Below are 23,773 nucleotides of genomic sequence, written 5' to 3' on the forward strand. Positions count from 1 at the left end.
AAATCCAACCACTCTATATACTGCTTATAAAAGACACATCTAAAAGATGAGGATATAGAAAGATTGAAGGAAAAAGGATGGACAAAGATGGACCACGCAAATATTAACAACAACAAAACATTTTTGGTGTGGCTATATTAATGTATTAGTTACTAGGGCTGCCGCAGCAAATAACCACAAATTTGGTGGCTTAAAACAACAGAGGTTTATTCTCTCACAGTTCTGGTGGCCAGACGTTTGAAATCAAGGTGTAGGTAGGCCCAGAGACATATCTAAGGTAAGGCATGTGCGCTGGGTGCCACTTGAGGAGGGGGATGCCATTGAGCAGTTTCTATTAACCCAGTATGGTCTAACGTCATTTCTCAAGCACAGTAGACACAAAGGCGGGGGGAAGAGGGGGAAGGAGGGGCATTTGCCCCAGGACCAAGTCCAAGGGGGTGCCAGACAAGGTGTGGAATGATATTTCAAGACTCCACAGATGTGAAAGGCACCTGACTGAGGCAGCTGGACAAGAGGAGGGAAGGCATTTCTGCTGATGCATTGCCGTTACTAACGTGGATTCATCTTGAAACTGGAGGGAAGATACAATTTAGAGGTTACCCCTGGGCACTCATTACCCTCCCTGGGCCCCTGCCATAGGGTTTCCAAGGCTGTAAATCTTTATGGAAGCAGACTGCCACATCTTTCTCCCCTGGAGCAGCTGGTGGGATGGAACTTGACCTTTCGGTTAGCAGCCAAGCATTTAACCCCTGTGCCACCTGGCTCAGGTAACAATAAATGTTGGTGAGAATGTGAGGAGATTTGAACCCTTATCCGTTGCTGGTGGAACTGTAACATGGTACAACCACTATGGAAAATGGTAAGGCACTTCCTCAAAAAGATAGAATACATTATGATCCCTCAATCCCACTCCTAGGTTTATACCCTACAGATCTAATAAAAGAGACACAGACAGACATATGCACACCTGTGTTCACTGCAGCATTATTGACGATAGCAAAAAAATGGAAACAGCCTAAGTGCCCTTCAGCGGATGAATGGATAAGCAAAATGTGGTCCATACATATAACGGAATACTACACAAACATAAAGAACAATGACGAGTCTGCGTTACATATTATAACATGGTTGCAGCTGGGGGACATAATGCTAAGTGAAATAAGTCAATCACATAAGGACAAATATTGTATGATCCTACTTCTATAAGAACACAAGAATAGATACACACAGAGACCAGTGTTCATTGGTGGTTACCAGGGATGGGGGAAGAGGAAATTACTTTCTAGGTCGTAGATACTTGTTATTTTTGGTGATGGGAAAAGTAGCACAGATTGGGGGTATAATGAGCACAGCTTGACTTAAAGGATCCCATGAAGAAGCACACAAGAGAAAAGCATATTTGTCCTAAAGAATATGACATATATAATTTGGCAACAGCACCAACAATAACCAAAAAACAAGTGTATGGTCACATATGTGTGTGTGTAGGCATATATGTGTATTGGTAGGTACAAATGTGTATGTATGTGGGTACAGATAGAAGTATCTATATGTACGTGTATGTACAGATATGTGTGTGCACACATATATTCATAGAGGACACAGTTACAGATACTTCTCAGATAAAACCAAACACCTTTGAAATTGCTTTTCTGGGTTGGAAGGCTTAGGACCCTAGTTTCATGGGACCACTCAGTCTGTCGGCATAATACAATTCACAAAGTTCATGTTCTGCATCTTAGTTAGGTGAGTAGTGGGTCTAAGGTCTTAAAACTTGAGAGTAGTCATCTAAGATACAACTATTGGCCTCTACTTCTTAGGAGCAAAAGAGACAGAAGGAGACCAAAGTCTCAGAGAAGAAACTAGCCTACAGGGCTAATAGCCTACCCAAGCCACAGCCCCATCTACCCTGAGACCAGAAGAACTAGATGGTGCCTGGCTACCACTACTGACCGTTCTGATCAGGGCCACAATAGATGGACCCTGACAGAATGGGAGGATAATACAGAAGAGAACTCAAATTCTTAAAAATCCAGACTTATTGAACAAGTTGAGTGTAGAGGACTCCCAGAGACTATTGCACTCAGATACTCTAGAACTTGAACCAAAAGTATCCCAGTCGCCTTTTAGCAAAATAAGATTGGTACACACACACACACACACACAATAATAAAGGATATTACCTGTGAGTATGGTGCTCCATTAAAAAACCATCTACATGAGACCAAAAGGTCAATGATTAGTCTAAAGCAAAGATGAAAAGATAAGGGGGCAGAGCAACTAGAGCTCTGGAAATGGAACTACCAGAACACAATAAAAGAAGTGCAGACACATTGTGGAACATGTAACTAATGTCACTGAACAATTTGTATAGAAATTATCAAATGGAAACCTAATTTTCTGTTTAAACATTCACTGAAAACACAGTAAAATATTATTTTTTAAAAAAGAAGGCACAAGTACACAAGGGCATTAAGGATTTGAAATAGGACATAACTAGTAAAACATATCCTGGCCCGAATTTCTTCTCACCAGCACTGACTCTTCTCTCAGTGACTGATTCTTTCCTTGCATTTTTTTATAGACCTGAGCCAGCAAATGCTTTGACTGGGATGCTCGTCTTCCAGGTTCACGTGCAGGATCCTATCTGGTTCTCCACACCCTTGCTTGTGTTGTGATGTGCAGACCTAGCATGTGGAACCTCCCTCCTGAATCAGGGCCAAGGATAGAACTAAGAGTTGTGCAGTAGATGGGTGTGTGCAACCATCTTATACATGCCGAGTGGAGAAGATAAAGAATTCCAAGACTATGATATTTCAGGATAGAAGGGCTTACAGTTTACCATGAGGCAGTACCAACCATAAATAAGGAAATGCCAGCAACCCCAGGGAACAAAATAAAAACACACCCAGTGGATGAGTTGGATTTGAGATGTCCACTGTTCTCCTTTGTCTTGTAAACTGGGCACAGGAGCACTCACCCCAGTTCTATTTCATTGTTCCACTTTTTATGCACCCCTTCACCCCCAAACTATGTAACACTAAACTGGAAAATCTAGTCCCCTGTGAAGTTGACATTGCTTATACCTAAGCTCCCATCTCCTTTCTCTGTGGCCCCCTCTTAACTTCCTCTCCTCTAGCACCCTGACAGTGAGGCACCCCAATTCTGCAGCCTCTGCAGCCCTTTATCGAAGTCTTTGTGCACAGCTGAGGAGGAGAAATAGAAAATTAAGGGGTCGATGCAAGCATTGAGAGCGCTTAGCAACACAGCACATGCACGCCAAGTTTCACTTTGGTTCTTGAAGAACCCCACCACCTGAAACACATTGTAGGGCCCAAAACAGACCAGGAAATTGAAGAGAGTCACAGCAGCCAGCCCCACGGCTCTCCAGCACTTCTGGGCCCCTACTTGGGGCCTGGAGAGCATGATGTGCACAAAACGCCAATAGCAGAAGGTGGTCAGCGCCATGGGATGAGGAAGAGGACCATGCACAGCTCCAGCCACACAGGAAACACCACATTCAGTTGCTCTTCGGTGAACTTATCCTAGCAGACACGGAGGTCTTCATCGTGACTTACTGTATTGTTGGTTGGTAAATATTGGGCAATGATCACAATGCTACAGTGTCCGAAGGGCAGGACCCAGGAGACCACAGCAGCAATCACTCCGTACACAGGACGACGGGAGAGCTTGTACTGCACTGGGTAAGCCACACTGTGGTAGCGCTCAATGTTGATGCCTGCCAGGAGCCACGTGCTGCAGTAGATGCTGCTGTAGAAGCCGAAGCCCATGAGGGCGCAGAGTAGGTCGCCCAGGAACCAGTGGAAATTGTACATAGCCTCAAACATCTTGAAGGGCAGCAGGAGCAGAAGGAGGAGGTCTGCCAGCGTCAGGTTGCGCAGGAGGATGTGGATGGGTGCAGAATGGGGCTGGCAGACCCGCCCTGCAAAGGCCCACAGGGCCAGGAGGTTGGCAGGGAGACCAATAAGAAAAGATATGATGTAGACGAAGAGAGCTGCCAGGCTTCGGGAACCTAGGGTCGTCTTTCCTGAGGAGACAAAAGATGGAGTCAGAATCCTGTCTGATCATGGGCTTCCCAATGCCAGACCAAAGTGAATCCATTCTGAGCTTCGTTGCGCACCCTTCCAACTGGCTACTGTTGTGCTTCGTCTGTTTGCCACCCTATGTCATGGACAAAGAGGCCTCCTTGTTTCCCTACCAAATTCCTTCTTTAGCATTTCCAACCTACCAGAGAAAAAGTTACTTCCATAAGAATTTTGATGTCCCAGAAGCTCACACAAGAAAAGTTCTGAAGTCTCCAAGTCCCCACTAGAAAAGGCAATTCAGGAAGACAATGACATCCTCTGTTTTGTTCAGCATTGTATCCTTAGAACCTAGAATTGTGCCTGGCACATAGTAGGTGCTTAACAAATACGTGTTGATAATTAAATGGATATATGAACTGAGAGGAAAGAAACAGTTATTTTATCACAAGGAGGCAGTAAACTTAGACTGTCTTCGAGTTTCCCCAAGTTCACATTCTACACTCTTAGCCCAGCTGCAGAGTTTTTCTCGCTTATCTCTGCCTTCTTTCTCTCGCAGCATCAGTGGGTTTGAACACAAGATTCTCAGCTTCAGCTCTGGAAATGGGAATTTGGTTAAGCCTGAGAGAAAAGTAGGTTAAACCCAAGGTTAGATCCAGATGCTCAAGCTTCTTGATTCCATGCTGAGCCTTTCAGAGAAAACCTGTAGGTTTGGGTGGGGTGATGGAAGGGGCCTGACCTGGGCACCAGGACTGAAATCCTAGCCATGCTTCAGATCAGTCATGTGACTTTAGGAAAACCACTCTAACCCCTCTAAGCATCAGTACCCATTTTCACCACACAGAACCGATGGTTTCACCAGGGCTAACACTGTTCCCAATATGCTGCCTGCAAATTCACTTTCTCTTACCTTGGAGAATGCATGTAGGCATGAGATTTATGAAAATCAAGAGTTGCCTTAAATTTCCTCTAATTTATCATTAAATTGTAGACATTTAAAATAAAACTTGAGTCCTTAACCTATTTCTGGTAGCATATTGCTTACTGGTGACTCATCTGTGTGTCTCATTCCCATGTTTGAAAATCTCAGAGGTAGAGGACCAGGGAGATTCTCTGCTATGTTGGGGAATTTCTACTCATGCTCTCATCTCTCCCAAGACCCACAAAAGTATCATCTCTTCATAGACTTTTCTTGGCCCCTTTCCCATTTCTCAGAAACCCTGGTGGCATAGTGGTTAAGATCTATGGCTGCTAACCAAACAGCAGTTTGAATCCACCAGACGCTCCTTGGAAACCCTATGGGGCAGTTCTACTCTGTCCTATAGGGTCACTATGAGTCAGAATTGACTCGATGGCAACAGGTTAATGTGTTCCCATTTCTCTGACCTCTTCAAGCTCCTCCTTGGAGAATAAACCCCACATACTCCCCCCTTTTTATAAGAGCTTATCTACATGCGTTCCTTCTATCCTAGCCCTTCCTAAGATTGTAATCCCAGAAACCTCTTCCCTGAGCATAAACAAATTGGGTGCCTTGCCTTATCCTGGAGGTAGATGATGGCTTTTCAAATATGTCAACTCTCACAAGCAGGTGGAAACCTTGGCTAACTGGATCACCTCATAATCTTCCACGGTTTTTATACCTGGAAGGGTTGCGTAGTCACAAAGGGGAAGGTCAGTAGTTGAGCCTTTTCTGAGGCAGCTTGGTCCTCTTGATCCGCCACAAAACTCTGTCCCCAACACACTTAATTTATTTCTCTCAGAATCCAAATCACAACTGTTCTTTCAGGTTTCTTCCTACTTTTGCATTCCAAGTAATCTATTATGTTTCTTTTTGGTGGGCAGTTATTCCAAACAATTGTGTACCTGCATGAGCTTCTTACTCCCTCTGTTCTTTCTTCACCAGCTCTTTCCCCATCTTTCCTCTTAAGGCCCCTGACAGGGTCAATTTCTTGTTCTGGTTCCAGGAGGCTCCAGCTGACGCTGATTAATATGTTAATCATTGCTTGACTTCCTCTGACCCACCAGGTCCGTTCTTCCAAAGTATGACCACGGGCAGATGATCCAGAAGAACTCCCTGAGTCCAAGGGGGAGCCAGGAAGAGCTAGGCTCTGGGTTGACCTGCCCCTCATTCCCTCTCTCAGGGAGCTGTGCCCTGCCTGGGCCATCTTCTTGTCTCATTGTTGTTCTCTTACCAACCTGTGTAGGGCCTATATTGCTGCATCATCCCTGGTGGTGCCTTTGATACAGACGCATGAAAATACGGAGACACAGGGAATGCCTTTGTCTCACCTCAGGGAATGTGTGTGTATCTTACCACTGGTTCACTGACGCTACCAGCAGAGACTCTCATTCTTTCCTCTGGACCCAGGAAGAGTGACCCTCAGTCAACTTCCTGCCCTAGAAAGGATCTCTTGTCATTGAGCTCTTTACTCACTGATCCTCAGTATTCACCTAGGTCCCCAAGTGGTCTGTCTACATTCCTTCCAGCTGGCCCTCCCTAACCCACATGATGCTTGTCCCAAAAGGAGCATTCAGGAAGTTGTTTTGAATGCTTGGTGCACATGAAAAGAAGGCAACATAATTATCTTTTAGTCTCTACCAAGTTCATTTGTGCCATTTTTTCTATCTGCATTTGATTAAACAACAGAAACTTACTGGAAAGGCAGATATTGCCAGATAGGCTGTTCTCATAATCCTAAATACTGGGGGAGGGTCCTCTTTTCCCCATGTCCATCCTTAACCATGCAGAGCTGATTCCTAGGCCAGGGCAGAGCTGTAGAGTCCTTTCTTCTAGAGGTGCCTGGGTAATTTCCAAGGCCTCAGGGGTCCCTCAATAGTCCCCTTTTTGGCTCCTTAGATAATCCCACCACTTCTCATCTGTTAGGATTGAGTGTAGATAAGACTGACTCTCCTGGAAGTGGTTGTTTTGAAGTTTGTCTATCATATGTAATAAACCAACAAAACCAAACCCATTGCCATTGAGTTGATTCTGACTCGTAGTGACCCTATAGGACAGAGTAGAACTGCCCCATAGGGTTTCCAAGGAGAGACTGGTGAATTCAAACTCTTGACCTTTTGGTTAGTAGCCTGAGCTCTTAACCACTGTACCACCAGGGCTCTGCTTGTATATAATAAGCACTCAAATACTGTGGAATGAAAAGTTTCAAGCTGGATGTGCCTGTAAAAGCTTGCTAGCTGATGATTCAAGCGGAGATTGCTGACTTGCCATTGAAGTCAGAACTGACTTTTTTGCCCCTTTCTCTCCATTCTGCTTCCAAGTCATGGATATTAGGTCATCTTTGGTGCTGGGGTCCCTAGGGTCACTGGAGTAGAAGGGAGAAATCAGACTAAGTTGGTTTGCGGAAGTATAAGGTTTTTTGACCTCACACACAGCTGTATTATGGGAGTGGGCAGTGCAACATATTAAGTCTAATTCAGATTCATTCATAGTATTTATTCACGTAGGTTCCTCTCCACGATGCCACACCATTCACAATCACTCTACTTTCCATTCATGAAATACTTTGAGCTTTTACTCTGTGCAAGACACTGCTCTAGGCACTGGGAATATATGTGAACATGACAGACAGTAAGCCAATAAACCAGCTAACCAGGGAATTTCAAATGATATGACCTATGAAGGAAGTGGAGCCCTGGTGGCGCAGTGGTTAAGAGCTACAGCTGCTAACCAAAAGGTCGGCATTTGGAATCCACCAGCAGCTCCTTGGAAACCCTACGGGGCAGTTCTACTCTGTCCTATAGGGTCGCTATGAGTTGGAATTGACTCAGTGGCAATGGGTTTGATAAAGGAAGTAAAACAGGAAAATCTAGAGAGGGACCAGCATGGATGTTTTTAGATAGGGCTGTAGGGAGAGGCCTGGTCTGAGAAGGAATATTTGAACTGATGAAAAGCAGCCAGCCATGTAAAAGAGCTTTTTCAGGAAGAAACAGCAAGCAGTAAAGTCCTTCAGTGGGAATGTGCTCCCTGAGTCAGAGAAACAGAAAGGGGGCCAGTGTGCTGGGTGTAGAAGATGAGGTCAGGCTGCTCAGCCTTGTGGTCCATGATAAGAGAGCCCAGGAGTAAGCTTGAAAGTGCTCACTTTAGTTTGGAGCTCTGTCCTCTCGTCTGTTGATCTTATCTTTCTCCCCTGGTCTTTGATATGTCTTGATAACCTTCTGTAACCAATCAGAACCTGACAGCCCCCCTCTGGTTCACAGCCTTCTGATATCTTGACAAAACTAACTTACACAAAACCACACTGTCCTCTTCAGCATCCAGCAACAGCGGATAGAGTGAAGGTCGAATATAAGACACTGAGCACAGGATGACAGTAACGCAGTTGCACTTACCAGCGAGGGAAGCAAAGAGGAGAAAAGCTGGGAAACTGGGTTTAGTATTCAGCGCTCTTATGTGCTTTTTAGCTGGGCTTCCTGTACAGCTCAGCCTGCAGCAATCAACTGTATCCCTTTTGTGATTTTTAAAATTTTTACTGTGATTAAAATGTACGTAGCAAGATATGTGCCATCTCAACAATTTCTATATGTACAATTCAGTGACGTCGATTGCATTCTTCAAGTTGTGTAGCCACTCTCGCTATCTTTTTTCCAAATCATTCCACCACCATTAACATAAACTCAATGCCCCCTAAGAAAAATTCCCGCTTTACCCACTCCCACCACCCCTGGTAACCACTACTAACTTTGGCTTCTCTGTATTTGCTTATTTCATGTAAGTGAGATCATACAATATTTGCCCTTTTGCAACTGACTTATTTTGCCTAGCATGATGTTTTCAAGGTTCATCCATGCACCAGGACTTCATTTATCTTTATGGCTCAGTGGTGTTCCATTGTGTGTATATACTACATTTTGTTTATCCCTTCATCTCTTGATAGGCATTTCAGTTGTTTCTACGTTTTGGCTATGAACATGGGTGAACCGGTTTCTGTCTGAGTTCCTGCCTTCACTTCTCCTAGGTATATACCTAGGATCAGGATTACTGGGTCATATGGTAGTTCTATGTTCAGCCCTTTGAGGAACTGCCAGCCTATTTTCCACAATAGCTGTACCATCTTACATTCCCACCAGCAAATGAATGAGAGTTCCAGTTTCTTCAACAACCTCCCCAACAACTGTTGTTTTCCGTTTTTTTAATTTTGTCGTTGCCATTCTAATAGGGGTAAGGTGGTATCTCAGTGTAGTTTTGATTTGCATCTCTGTAACGTTAATGATGTTGAGGATCTTTTCTCAACTGTACCCCTTTTGAAACCATACCAACATTCTAAGATCAGAAAATATCACTTGTTGGGAAATTGATCATTTCCAGACGCCTCCCCTCCAACAACTGCTGCTACCCAGGCCCTCACTGCTAACATCTCAGGAATGAGACCCCAGGTTACAGACTGTCTTAGGCTGGGTTCTCTAGAGAAGCAAAACCAGTAAAGCATATAGGTACGTATATAGAGAGATTTCTATCAAGGAAATGGCTCACGCTTTTGTAGAGGCTGAAACATCCCAAGTCTGTGGGTCAGGATAGAGGCTTCTCCTGCTTAATGTAGCTTCCAGGGGCTGGCAAACCCAAGAATGGCAGGTCAGACAGTAGCGCTGTTGTTCACAGGCTGCGAACATTGATGAATCCCAATATCGGCTGGCAAGATGGTAGGTAAGCTGCTAGCTCAAGTCCCAAGAACTAGAGGTTTGATGAACAGGAGCCAGCTGTAGGATCCAGAAAGAGCAAAAGCCCATGAGCCTTGCCAGAATGTCCACTTATATTCGTTGCAGGCCACATGCCCAAGGAAACTCCCTTTCAACTGATTGGCCACTCACAGCAGATCCATCATGGAGGTGATCACGTTATATCTCATCATGGAAGTGATCACATCATACGACTGTCAAAACACTGAGAATCATAGCCCATCCAAGTTGACATGCAACCTTAACCATCACACAGACTTTGCTGCCCCATCCTTCCAGTTGCTCAAACCAAAAACCTGCACCCCATTCGACTCGTCTTTCTCTGACATTTCCTCCATCAGCTAGTCCTTTCCACTCTAAAATATATCCCAAATCCAACCACTTTTCATCACATCTACTTCTACCACCCTGGTTCATGGTACCATCACCATCTCTCACCTGTGTTCCTCTAGTAATCTCTCTGGTCCTCCTGCTTCCATTGTTGCCCCCTTCAGTCTAGTCTCAAAACAGCATCCAGAATGGTTCTTTTAAAACATAAGTAAGCCATGTCCCTCCTATTCTATACAAAATCCCATGGTGGCTACCCATCTATCTCATCAAAGCCAAAGCCCTTACTGAGACCTATTTGTCGCTATGTCAGCTGCCTCCCCCCATCACTCTGTGACATCGTCTCCTACTACTTTCTCTCTCCTCTGCTACTTGAACACTTCTGTAGGGAACAATTTGACGATGTCTTTCAAAATTAAAAATCCTATGTCATTTGACCCAGCGGATTGATGTCTACAAATTTGTTGTATGGATATACTTTCCCATGTGCATGAAGAAGTATGTTTAAGGATGTCCATCACTGCATTTGTTTGTTTGGTCATGATAGTAAAAGACTGGCAACAACCTATGCCCATCAGTAAAGGGTCTGGTTAAATAAAAGTTATGGAGGCATCCATACAGTAGAAATACTGTGCATCTATTACAAAGAATGAGGCAGATCTGTGCCAGTGTAGATCAGACTCCAAGATGTTATGTGAAATAAGCAAGGTATAAGAATAGTGAGTTGTAAAAAAAGAATGGAATATTCACCCACACATTCATTCAATGGATACTTCGCGAGCAGCTCCCATGTCACAGCAAGCACTGGCACCAGGGAACAAGGCCAACCTTCACGGAGCTCATGTTTCATTTCAGCAAGATAGGCAATAGAGGGAAAAACAGATACTTCACACAATGCCCAGGGCTGGACTGGTGCTCTGAAGGATGATAAACACTGGAAAAGCAGAGTAAGGGGCAGAGAGTGAGTGCAGTCAGAGAAGCCCTTTCAGAGGAAGTGATGTATGACCAGAGACCTGCAAGGAAAGAAAGGGTGGAACATGAAACTGTCCGGAGGGAAGAACATTTCCAGACAGAGGGACAGCTAGCCCTGTGATGGACCACAGTGTGTCGGAGGAGGTTTGGGAGGCCAGGGAGGCTGCAAGTGGACTGAGGGAAGAGTCATGGGAATTAAGGCGATTGGTAGAGGCCAGACCTTGTGGGGCCTTGTCCCGAGAATGATGAGAAGCCACTGGAGGGCAGGGATGTGATTGAATTTGTTTACTGTTTCCAAAGGATCCTTCAGGATGCTGGGTTAAGACTAGACTGGGTGAAGGGATACCCATGATACTGTTAGCAGTGGTTGTCTCTGGGAAGGGGAACTGGGAGTCAGGGGTGGAAGGGCAACTTACATTTCTCCATGTGTCCTTTTGTACTGTTAACAATTATTTTCTGAGTGTGTATGTCTGTATAATCTTACTCAAAAATCAAACTAAAAGCAAGAAAAACTAATCACAGCTAACATTTATTTAGCATCATCATGTGCTATGCTGCTCGCCACAGTGAAAACTCCTGAGTAAGGCCAGATAGTACAAGTGTTGTAAAAAACAGCATGGGGGCAGAGTCTGACATTCTCTAACTTCACAAAGGGGATGGAGAATCAAGATTAACAGCCCAAGGCTGATTCCTATGAGACAGACGTCAGACATGCCTCCTTTCTCCGCCATCTTTACCAATTCTGGCACCAGTGGTCCCCTCCCACAGCGATTTCTACTTCTCTGCTGGGTTCGATAATTCGTTGCAGTAGCCACACAGAACTCACAGACAGTATTCAAGATTATGGGGTTTATTAGGGAAGAAACAGTTACAATTCAGATTCAGGAACGCTCAGGATACAGCTCTTCCATCGGGACAGCATTTTCCCAGCCGTGCTTGCAGCATGCCTCTCTGGCCCTCAGCCTGGATGTACTGAAAATTACTGGTGATTGGAATGCAAAAGTTGGAACCAAAGAAGAAGGATCGGTAGTTGGAAAATATGGCCTTGGTGATAGAAATGATGCTGGAGATTGTATGGTAGAAGACAACTTCTTCATTGCAAATACTTTTCTTCAATAACATAAACGGTGACTATACACGTGAACCTCTCCAGATGGAATACACAGGAATCAAATCTACTATATCTCTAGAAAGAGACGATGGAAAAGTTCAGTATCATCAGTCAGAACAAGGCCACGGGCTGACTGTGGAACAGACCATCAATTGCTCATATGCAAGTTCAAGTTGAAGCTGAAGAAAATTAGAACAGGTCCACGAGAGCCAAAGTACGACCTTGAGTATATTCCCCCTGAATTTAGAGACCATCTCAAGAATAGATTGACGTGGTGAACACTAATGACCAAAGGCCAGATGAGTTGTGGAATGACATCAAGGACATCATACTTGAAGAAAGCAAGATGTCATTAAAAAGACAGGAAAGAAAGAAAAGACCAAAATGGATGTTAGAAGAGACTCTGAACCTTGCTCTTGAACATCGAGTAGCTAAAGCAAATGGAAGAAATGATGAAGTAAAAGAACTGAACAGAAGATTTCAAAGGGCAGCTCTAGAAGACAAAGTAAAGTATTATGACATATGCAAAGACCTGGAGTTAGAAAACCAAAAGGGAAGAACACATTCGGCATTTCTCAAGCTGAAAGAACTGAAGAAAAAACTCAAGCCTCGAGTTGCAATATTGAAGGATTCTATGGGGAAAATATTAAAAGACCCAGGAAGCATCAAAAGAAGATGGAAGGAATACACAGAGTCACTATATCAAAAAGAATTGGTAAACGTTCAAACATTTCAGGAGGTAGCATATGTTCAGGAAATGATGGTAATGAAGGAAGAGGTCCAACCTCCACTGAAGGCGTTGGTTGAAAACAAGGCTCCAGGAATTGATGGAATACCAACTGAGATGTTTCAGCCAACAAATGCAGCACTGGAAGTGCTCACTCCTCTATGTCAAGAAATTTGGAAGACAACCACCTGACCAATGGACTGGAAGAGTTCCATATTTATGCCTGTTCCAAAGAAAGGTGATCCAACTGAATGTGGAAACTGTTGCACAATATCATGAATATCACACACAAGTAAAATTTTGCTAAAGATCATTCAGAAGCGCTGCAGCAGTACATTGACAGAGCATTGTCAGAAATTCAAACTAGATTCAGAAGAGAATATGAACCCTGGCTGAAAGCAGAGAATACCAGAAAGGTGTTTATCTGTGTTTTATTGACTATCCAAAGACATTCGACTGTGTGGACCATAACAAATTACGGATAATATTGCGAAGAACGGGAATTCCAGAACACTTAATTGTGCTCATGCAGAACCTATACACAGACTTAGAGGCACTCATTCAACCAGAACAAGGGGATACTGCTTGGTTTAAAAATCAGGAAAGGTGTGTTTACGGGTTGCATCCTTTCACCATATTTATTCAGTCTGTATGCTGAGCAAATAATCTGAGAAGCTGGACTATATGAAGACTAATGCAGCATCAGGATTGGAGGAAGACTCATTAACATCTTGCATTATGCAGATGACACAATCTTGCTTGCTGAAAGTGAAGAGCACTTGAAGCACTTACTGATGAAGAGCAAAGACCACAGCCTTCAGTATGGATTACACCTCAACATAAAGAAAACAAAAATCCTCACAACTGGCCCAATAAGCAGCATCATGGTAAATGGAGAAAAGATTGAGGTTGTCAAGGATTTTGTTTTACTAAATCCACAATCAACGCCCCTGGAAGCTGCAGTCAAGAAATCAAAAGACACATCGCATTGGGCAAATCTGCTGCAAAAGATCTCTTTAAAGTGTTCAAAAGCAAAGATGTCACCTTGAAGACTAAGTTGTGCCTGACCTAAGCCATGGTGTTTTCAGTCGCCTTATATGCAAGTGAAAGCTGGACAATGAATAAGGAAGCCCAAAGAAGAATTGACGCCTTTGAACTATGGTTGTTGGTGAAGAATATTGAATGTACCATGGACTGCTAGAAGAATGAACAAGTCTGTCTTGAAAGAAGTAAAGCCAGAGTGTTGTCTGGAAGTGAGGATGGAGGACTTCATCTCACATACTTTGGATATGTTATCAGGGGTGACCAGTCCCTGGAGAAGGACATCATGGTTGGTAAGGTAGAGAGTCAATGAAAAAGAGGAAGACCTTCAACGAGATGAAGTGACACAGTGGCTGCAACAATGGCCTCAAACATAACAACCATTGTGAGGATGGCGCAGGACAGGGCAGTGTTTTGTACTGTTGCACATAGGGTCTCTACGACTCAGAACCAACTCAGTGACACCTAACAACAAGAATCTGTCTCCTAGCCGTTCAATCTCTGAGCCACATTCCCACTCCCACTTGGCACTATCCAGCTTCTGACTTTTGACCAGTTGGCTGAATATCAAGCAGTTTCTCTCTGCTGTTTAAATGCAGACTTTCTTGCTCATAATCATGGTGCTGGGTTACTGTCTCAGTGATGGATCTTAATTGCAGCAACTGAGGCCAGCTCTGGCTAATTTCAGGATTTAATGATAAGACATTGGGTAACTCAGAGATTCACCAGGAAGGCTGGAAAACCAGATTTGCATAACAAAGGAAGCTGTGCAGCCAGGACCACATTAAAATCATGCCACTGACCCAGCCTAGTGAGGACACGGGAGCCCAAACCAGGCCCTGAATCCACCTTCTCTTCGCCATCACTCCTGTCACCACTAGAAACAATTCTCCACTGTTCCTCCTTCTTTGTATTGCTAGCCTCAGATTCAGATTTTGAGGCAGATTCACCTGACTGGCTAAAAGGAGGTGTCAGGGACACTGGGAAAACAAGGTCCCTGCACGATCAGCTTCTATAGTGGGAGGCAGAGCCTGCCTTCCACCAAGATTCATATGTACATAGCACTCCAAAAGGGGGAACGAGTTCAGATGCTAGGCCATCAAAAGCCTGCCGAGAAACCTCTAATAGGTCAGGACAAGCCCAGCCCACTTCCATTTTTTGAGGCTCCTGGTATATGGGGGAAAAAATGACAACCAAAATGGGATTGTCAAAATTGTGGTGTCTTTTAGATGTTTATAATAATAGAGCATTCTTAACACGAAAGAAGAAATATACATGTACTGAGCGTAAAATACTTAGAGGATTTTATGTGTTTGTTTTTCAACAAAACTCATTTCAATGTAGAGCCAGAAAGAGGCCAGAGATTTAATGTTGGGTCCTGTCAAGATATCTTTACGAATGTATCTTTAACTTCATTTGGGGATCACGTCAGAAGCGTACAGATGCTCTCCCTAGGACAGATGCTCTTCCAGGCTGGCCCTGTCATGGGCCCTGGTTTAGGCAGATGGTTCAGGGCTGAGATCGCCCTCGGGCAGCAGCCGCTCCCAACACGCGCAGTATGGTTCTGTGGGAAGCCAGTCTCAGTGGTCATTCCAACAGCAGCCAAGAGCTGCAAGAGATGTCGTGCAAATCTGAATGCCAAAAAGGCAAATTGCTGCACCCTGAGGCCATCTAGAATCACATATAACCACCATACTGAACTAGCTAGACTTGATGTGATTTAAGGAAAAACCAGTTTTATTCTTCCCCTTCACCCCTTCTTGCCATGGCTTGTGTAGCTCCTCAGGTCGCATGGCTTCTTCAGACGCTCTTAGATCATGAAAAGTCTGTTCTAGTCTAATAATCACATACCTCCAGGCCAGGGTAATAGCAAAATTCCAAAGTAGAGCTTTATCCTCCCTAGCTCTTCAGTGCCTCAGGCCCTGGCCTGCAAAGGAGGGCTTGGGGCACGGTTGAGTTTGTCTTTCCTCGCTCAGTCTTATTTATCTTCTCCCCCACTCGTTAGCTGCTGCTTTGAACCACCTAGGGCCCCACCCTGTTTGCAGAGAGGAGACTCCAAAGGAAGTCAATGCCTAGCTAGTTGGGTAGAGGTGTGACCTGTACTGATGCCCTGTGGGCCAGGAAGATATTTAGAGCTGACTCTTCCTCGCATTGGGACCTCTTGCATGTTCATGGGCCTCCCCAGCTAAGAACTTCTGCATTTCCCTTCGATGTGGACAGTTCCTCCTCTCCTTGGCCACATGCGACCCACTCTTAGCCCCTGCGCATCCTTTCTGTGGGATTACATCGCTCCTCTAGGCAGACCTTAGAAGGGGATAATTTATAAAATAATTCCAGGCCGGCTTCTAAACAAGGGATACAAATCTGGTTTAAGGGAGCCGTACGTACCTTTGTCCTATTGTTGGTGGAGCAGCATCTTACTCCCATTGTAACCATCTCTCCCATTAGCTCTGCTAGCTCTAGTCAGCCTCTCACTTTTTGATTTCTCCTAGCAAATGTCTGGCACCAACCCTGTGTCCTCCAAACTTCAGGGGTATGTCTGGCTCTGCCAGTCATTTTTCTGAAGTCCCTTTACTATGAGTGAGTATGGGTGGGTGGGAAACTCTCCCTGTTCTTCCCATTGGGATTAAAACAGAGCGTTCTGGCAGCTCTCTCGCAAAACAGCCCTCACTGTCTACTTGCATGTCCCGGCTCCTTTTATTTGACCCACAGGTACGTCTTGGGCTAATGCTAACAGAGTCTTAACGCATTCTACATAGATAGCCTAACACCTCCCATTAGGTCAGGATGTGGCAATACTTGGCATCTATTGATTGTTCTTGGCTCAAACTAAAACAGCTAAAGCCCCCCTTTTATATCTTGAATTCGTTTCACAGATGTGATCTGTCAAGAAAGCAGAATAATACCTACCCTTCAGGATTATTTTACATGTTTAAGAGATATTCCATGGGAAAATCTTTGCACAATTGTAAAGGACTCCACCAGCTCTGACTATTCACATGCTTATTTGCCAAACTACTTAACGAGCTAGTGCAATGGTCTCTTTTTTTTAGCCACACTGAACAAGAGGCATAACATTCATGTTGGTAACACAAGCCTTCAGGGAGAGCAGGGTTTTGAACAGTCCCTTCTGCACTAGTTATAACTTCACCTCTTCTCCCCCACCGAAGAATGCTTGTGAGCAAGACTCTCAGTACTACAGGAAAAACTTTGATTCTGCTCCACTTCTTTCTTTTAAGTTACCATTTTTAAATTCTGCCTTCTAGATGTTATGACAGGAGGTTCCTCCCAAAAGGATATAACATCATTAGTGCCTGTAAGGCTTCTGCCATGCCTATCAAGGACTCACGGGAGCCCTCTAACTTGCTTTTTTTGTCTGGAGACCAGTGTGATGAGCACCAGAGCAGTACCAAAACTGATTGCGTTCTGAGCTCATTGTCGATGATTCCGTGTGACTGGTTCACAGGGGATTGGTGAGACAGGGTTCTGTCTGGATGTGATTATCCTGATAGTCACCTTGTGGGTTACTTTTCCCATAACTTATTAGTTGGAGAAATGGCAGTACCCAAAGGCATGTGCTGGCCCCCATGCGATACCTTGCATCTGTGTGTCTTCCCTGCTGGTTGTTTCTTGATGGTCTGCCCTGCTCCCATATGCCCGTCTTCCAGTGATGTCCCCTCTCATTTTTCTTAGGGAAAATGCTCTTCTTGCTTTCAGTGCCAGAGGTGTTGGGGGGTGGCTTAACCACCTTGCCCCTGCCCAGACCCAAGGATGTGCACTGGGAGGCCAGTAACCACAGCAACTTGAGAGTTTTCAGGCAACTTGAATTTCTAAGCGTTAAATCTCTTCTAGTTGGCCAGAATTGAAGTGGTCAGTGTTCTTTTGTTATTGTTTCTTTAATTTAAAAAGATTAATAACAATACATGAATATATCCTTATTGGAAAAAAAAAAAGTCCAACAGTACAAAAGAAAAATGTCAAGTGCTACTTCACTCCTTCCTGACACTTCTCCTTTCCCAGAGGTAACCACTATTTTGTTTATACAGCTTGTGGTGCAGTGGGTTTTTGCTTATATGACCTTTCTGGCCCTGCATTTGTAATTCTCCCAAAATAATTGGTTGGGCTGCAATCTTGCAAGGGATTAGTCAGTTTACTATCCTCCTAAGTGGCTTGCAAGGAACTGGTTGCTTTATTATCTACATAAGCAGCTTGCAGGGATTGGTTGACTTACTATCTGCATAAGAGGCTTGCAAATCCACCCAATAGGATTTCTTGATTTACAATCCACTTAAGAGATTGGTCGGTTTGTGAAAGCAATGCCCGTAAATTGACAAGGAGTTTCTCTGTATAAGCAGCCAACCTCACAGAGATTTTATGTGGCTTCCTGATTGACGAGAGACAGGAGATCCAGGAGGGAAGCTCGTCCTTTGGACACGGGGACCTGTGCTGGGACCCTCCTGGAAGAACTCCAGTACGGGTCAAGGGCTGTAGCACTGAGCTGGTAACACTCACTGAGCTGATAATCCTGAAGACCAAGTGAAACAGTGGCAAGCACAGCACAGCCAAGGGGCAGAAAAATGGCAGGAGTGTGTGAGCAGCAGGAACCGTGAGACCAGCAGACGGTGGCAGTGGGCAGAGTTGCCCACAGGGCAGATAGTGGTGGTGGGCAAAATCGACCCACAGAGCAGAGCTAGGCACCTCCAGGCATGAGGTCAATCATGGAGCAGAGGCTTGAACATACACCACACAGGGGTTGCCCTTAAAATGGTTCTACCTCAAGAGCTGTCATAATGCCAGTTTAACCATAGCACTGGCCCAGGGTTGTCCCAAAGCTGCTGGTTGAAAGCTGGACCAGCAAGCACAGGGAGCCAAACCTGGCCAAGAAAAGCCACACAGAGAGACAGAGAGAGAAAACACACAGCCACACCACACCTGACCCAACCTGATTACACACCTGCTGAGAGAGAGATACCTGGTCCACATAGTGCCCACCCAGTGACACAGAAATGGGCATGTGTAGCTTGGGAAAGGTAATCAGATCCCTTTTAGACATAAGTGTGTTCCTCTCTGTCTTAGTCACCTAGTGCTACTCTAACAGAAATACCACGAGTGGATGGTTTTAACAAAGAGAAGTTTATTTCCTTACAGTAAAGTAGGCTAAAAGTCCAAATTCAGGGTGTCAGCTCCAGGGGAAGGCTTTCTCTCTCTCGGCCTTCTCATCAGTGTTCCCCTGGACTAGGAGCTTCTCAGTGCAGGGACCCTGGTCCAAAGGACGCGCTCTGCTCCTGGCACTGCTTTCTTGATGGTAAGCGGTCCCCCTGTCTCACTGCTCACTTCTGTCTTTTATATCTCAAAACAGATTGGTTTAAGACCCAATCTAATCCTGTAAATTGAGTCCTGCCTCACTAACACAACAGCCGCCCATCCTCCCTCATTAACATCATAGAGACAGGATTTACCACACATGGGAAAATCACACAGTACCAGGAATCATGGCCCAGCCAAATTGATACACACATTTTTGGGGTACATAATTCAATCCATGACACTCTCTTATGATGCTCAATGGTGTAATTATAGGGGTGGAGGGGACTAGAACCAAAAAAAAAAAAACATTGCTGTTGAGTTGATTCTGACTCACAGTTCACCTTAAATTTGTTCTTGTTATTTCTGTAGGCAATTTCTTTCTGTTGTTTACTGTTTACCTTCTATAAATAATAACAGCTTTCAATTGCCAACACTCCATAAGTGTCTTGTGTGTATGACCCAATCGAATCAGATAGTAGAGTCTTCATCCTAGCAGTCTTATCACTGCTAGTAATTTTGAGGCAACTGGCATGAGTTTATGCACACAGCTCACATCTATATGAACATACAAAAATGCATAACTTAAAAAATGCATAAATGGAATTATACTATATATATATTGCTCTGAAACTTCATTTTCTTTGTATAATTGCCTTAGTGATCTTTCTGTGTCAGTTCATAACCAATCTACTGCATGACATTTTGTTTTAGGACTATCTTATAATTTAAGCAACAATTTAAGGTCTATTTTAATAGTTTCTTGGGGTCTTGGGGTGTGCAAACGGCTTGTGCTTGACTGCTAGCCTCATGGCTGGTGATTAAAACCCATCCAGCAGCAAGTCAGAAGAAAAGTCTGGTGTCCCAGCATGGACCAGTAACATAAAATGGAGGGCACCAAAAGACTAAAGAAAGAGGTGGACAACTCCAGGGTGGTAGCAAAGGAGTTTATTAGGGAGACTTACACATGAAATGGGTCCTGGGTGGCTGCAGGACTGAGCAGATCTGCGCACCCTGCAGTGGAAGGGCAGAGGTTTTATAGTGATGGTGAACAATAGTGGCTACATGCCAGGGACTTACATAAGAATGACTTAGCAAACGGTAGTGAACTAGCGTAACGCATGAGGGCACTCATGTTCGGCCTTGCAAAGCCTTTTTCCCCTTCAGTATACCACTCGAGGCCATCTCTTACAATCTGGCACATTCCCGTCTTCTGCAAGGTCCTTGAGTGCCTCAAGAGGAGGTGCTAAAACTTTGTAGGTAGGGACAGACAGCATTGCTGTAGTTGGAGGCACAGACAACACCAGAAATATAGACAAACACAGCAGAAACCTCTATACCTAGGAAAAGACTAAGAGCCAATGAAAAACCTCACCACCCAGAGAAGGAGGAAAACTAGGGGACACAGCAGACCAGACATCAGGTGTGTCTAAGGCTTCTATATGTTTCTTCATATGGCCTAACAAATCAATTATGTTTTGCTGGTAGTCTGGCATGTAGGTGCAACATTCAGTTTTTACTATGGCACATGTCTCACCTTGAGTGGCTGTTAGAATGTCTAGAGGCGTTTGGTTCTGAAGGACTACCTTCCCTTGGGTGGTTTCAGCAGTTAATAGCCACAAGCTTTATCTGTTATCGTTCAGGGCCTGTTTAGTAAAAGAAGTTAGTGCTTCAATTGTCTCATTATTTTTAAGGAGCCAATGGGGGGAACTAAAACAGTTAAAAGGAAATCACACCGGTGGAAAACACTGCTTGGTCTATCTGACTTTTACTATCGGGTAATTCAGAGATTTTGGGTTAGTTTTTCTAACGGTTTTTACAGCATTTGAGAACCCCAAAGTGCAGTGCTTTATTCAGTTGTACGGTAACTAGGGCCACAAGAAGTGGTCACACAGCCATTGGGTGCCGTTAGGAGCAAGGTACACGCCTGCCATCCTGTTAGGGTATTTTACTATAACCATTCAGTATTATTAGGTGTTATCAACTGTCAGCAGTGGGATGCAGGAGTCCAGCCCACTGTGCAGGAGGAGAAATTGGAGGGAGACAGGGGAACCCATAGGGTTTTACTTGGTTCAAAACAGACAGAAGTGGGATTCTCTAACACACCTTGTTCAGGTACTAAATAACTTAAACCATCCCAGAGGTGGTAAACATCCTCTCTTGGCCGCAACTGAGAGGCTTTGCAGTCTCTGACCAAGATGTGGGTTTCCATGACAGTGTGAGTCCAGGAAAAGCTAATGTTATTCCTCCCCTCTCCTGTTATATCCTTCTCAGTTAAAGAGGCTTTAATTACCCCTCACCATGCTTCCCACAGATGCCTGATTAGTTCTGGTCAGGGACTACATGCTCTGAGGCATGCTTTTGGCACTTGAGAAGAGTTGTTGTCCACAGACCCAGAAGCTGCTGTTGTGGACTATGGCGAAGCTGTGAGCCTACTGTAGGAAGACATTGGTAGCCCCGAAAGGAAGAACGCAGAGTACGCCATATCTACAGTCAGAAAGACAGGTGTTTAATAGGTACCAAAAGGGGTGAATCTTCCCCGCCTGTTAGGATCACACTAGTGGTTTCCCCTCAGGTGGTGAGAACAGTGGATGCTTCAGGCATTTTTCCTGGCTGAGTGTACTATACGTGCTACCCTGGGGACGTCACTTTAAGGGGGTGTGAGTAAAGTCACCCATTTTGCTGTATGTCAGAAAAGAAGATCCAATTTCATCTCTCGTGATATAGCCTTTGTTTCTTTCCACGTGAAGTGTGACTATTGGGGCCCTCCGTGCAGCAGGATGTTGGGCCCACAGGTTAGGCTGGTCGGTTTCTCCTCCTCCAGAGTGATGGCGTAACTACTCTTACCACGGTGGGGTAACCTACAACAAGTGCCAATAGATGATTTTATTTTCCAGCACCAGGTCCTGAGGTGTCTGGAGGACCATGCTGTTTTGTTCTAGTAACAATCTTCATGGATATGCTTCCAGAGTCTGTGACGTCATTCATGTCATTGTTGGAGGGTCACTCGGGGCTCCTAGTCTGGCATATGGGGCTGAAGCCCCAGTGGGAGCCAAATTTATCAACCTCAAAGCCTTAGGGAGCACCTTGGTCCACCATGCCAGGGAAACCTTCAACTATGGCTTCAGGCAACACTCGGGTCTTATCTGACCAGACGACCCCTAGGAATTTTACCGACATTTCTGGACCCTGCACTTTTTGGGGATTCATGGCCCATCCTCTCCCCTGTAGGTGGATGATTAGGGCTTCTAGACACTCCTGTAATAGAGAAACATCTCCAGCAATTAACATGATGTCTTTAATGTAGTGAAACCAATGGACAGTGGCAGGGAAGGAAAAAAGACTAGGAGGATCACCTTGTTAAGTTCTCTATAGTCCAAAGTCATTTGCCAGGACTATCTGGTTTCTTCACAGGCCACACAGGGTAAAAGCACTGTGGGCTTCTCGGAGGATGCCTAGTTTTTTCAATTTCAAAATGGTTTCACTGATTTCCTTATGTCCTCCCCTTATATTGCCTGATGTTACTGCACTTCATGCAGGGGGAAGGGTCACTGGTTCTCATGCTGCATTCACCCTCAAGACTGCTTTTACCACCCACACCTGCAGTTGGAATTCTCCCACAGATGTAGTCAAAGTCAGTCCCATGAGGACATCCACCCCTACAATGTATTCTGATATTGGGGAAATATAAACTTGATACGGTTTAGGGGGAGTATGTCCTATTCTTAGGGTCAGGAGTAACTGATGTAGGTGAATGGACTTTCTGCCTTACCTATCAACTGCCAAGGGGGGTGCGTCCTTGGAACTGTCCAGTGTTTCCAAAGATAAGGATGTGTCTGCCCCTGTATCAACCAGAGCCAGCACCTGCTGCTTGTTTGTCCTTGACCAATGTGTTGTGACCTCTACATAAGGCTTCTGGTCCCCCTGTAGGGCCTTGACCTTTGGGTGTCCTTGGCCCCACCCCTAGTCTTTAGGAGCCGATGGGGGTTGTGGCAGCACCAGTAGTGGCGGGGGCCTAATTCTGGCCCCAGGTGTTAGGTGACAAGATGGCAGCTGTGCCCTGGAAGCCAGTCTCCTCCCACTGCTAGCCACGACCCGCTCCTGGATCTCTTCTTCCTTGTTCACTGTCTCCTCCTGCTGCAGCAGCACCGCTGACCACTGGAAGCACCAGCTCACTCTGCCAGGGCTCGGAAGGGGGATAGATGGGACAGATGCAGGCTTCTGCATCTGAGGCAGAGCTGGGGCCAGGGCGGGTAGCTTTCATTTTATGGGTAATGAGCAGCCATGCCCAGATGGGCCTCTCTGCAAAGCCAGGCTCTTCCTTGACTATTACTGTCACATTTGAGTCACTATTAGATTTGCTCTCTTAAATATTTTACATTTTCACGTCTCAGTCACTTTTCATAACATTGCCCTGATCTTTGCCTTTGACACTTTGCTTTTGCGTATTTTTCCAAACCTGTAGGTGAGCATTTTAGTTGCTCATCCTCTTGGTGGACGCGGCTGTTCAATATCAGTCACAGCCACACACGACTGCTGCACATCTCTTTTGAA

The 23,773-nt window shown here is 44.9% G+C and overlaps 1 pseudogene; it reads right to left on the reverse strand.

Annotated features, from left to right (window-relative positions):
* Nucleotides 1-3,028: 3,028 nt before the first annotated feature.
* Nucleotides 3,029-23,446, reverse strand: LOC101347471 (free fatty acid receptor 2-like; annotated as a pseudogene).
* Between the last annotated feature and the right edge of the window lie 327 nt (nt 23,447-23,773).

The sequence above is a fragment of the Trichechus manatus genome, unplaced genomic scaffold (assembly GCF_000243295.1).
Source record: "Trichechus manatus latirostris isolate Lorelei unplaced genomic scaffold, TriManLat1.0 scaffold00207, whole genome shotgun sequence".
Classification (NCBI taxonomy): Eukaryota; Metazoa; Chordata; class Mammalia; order Sirenia; family Trichechidae; genus Trichechus; species Trichechus manatus.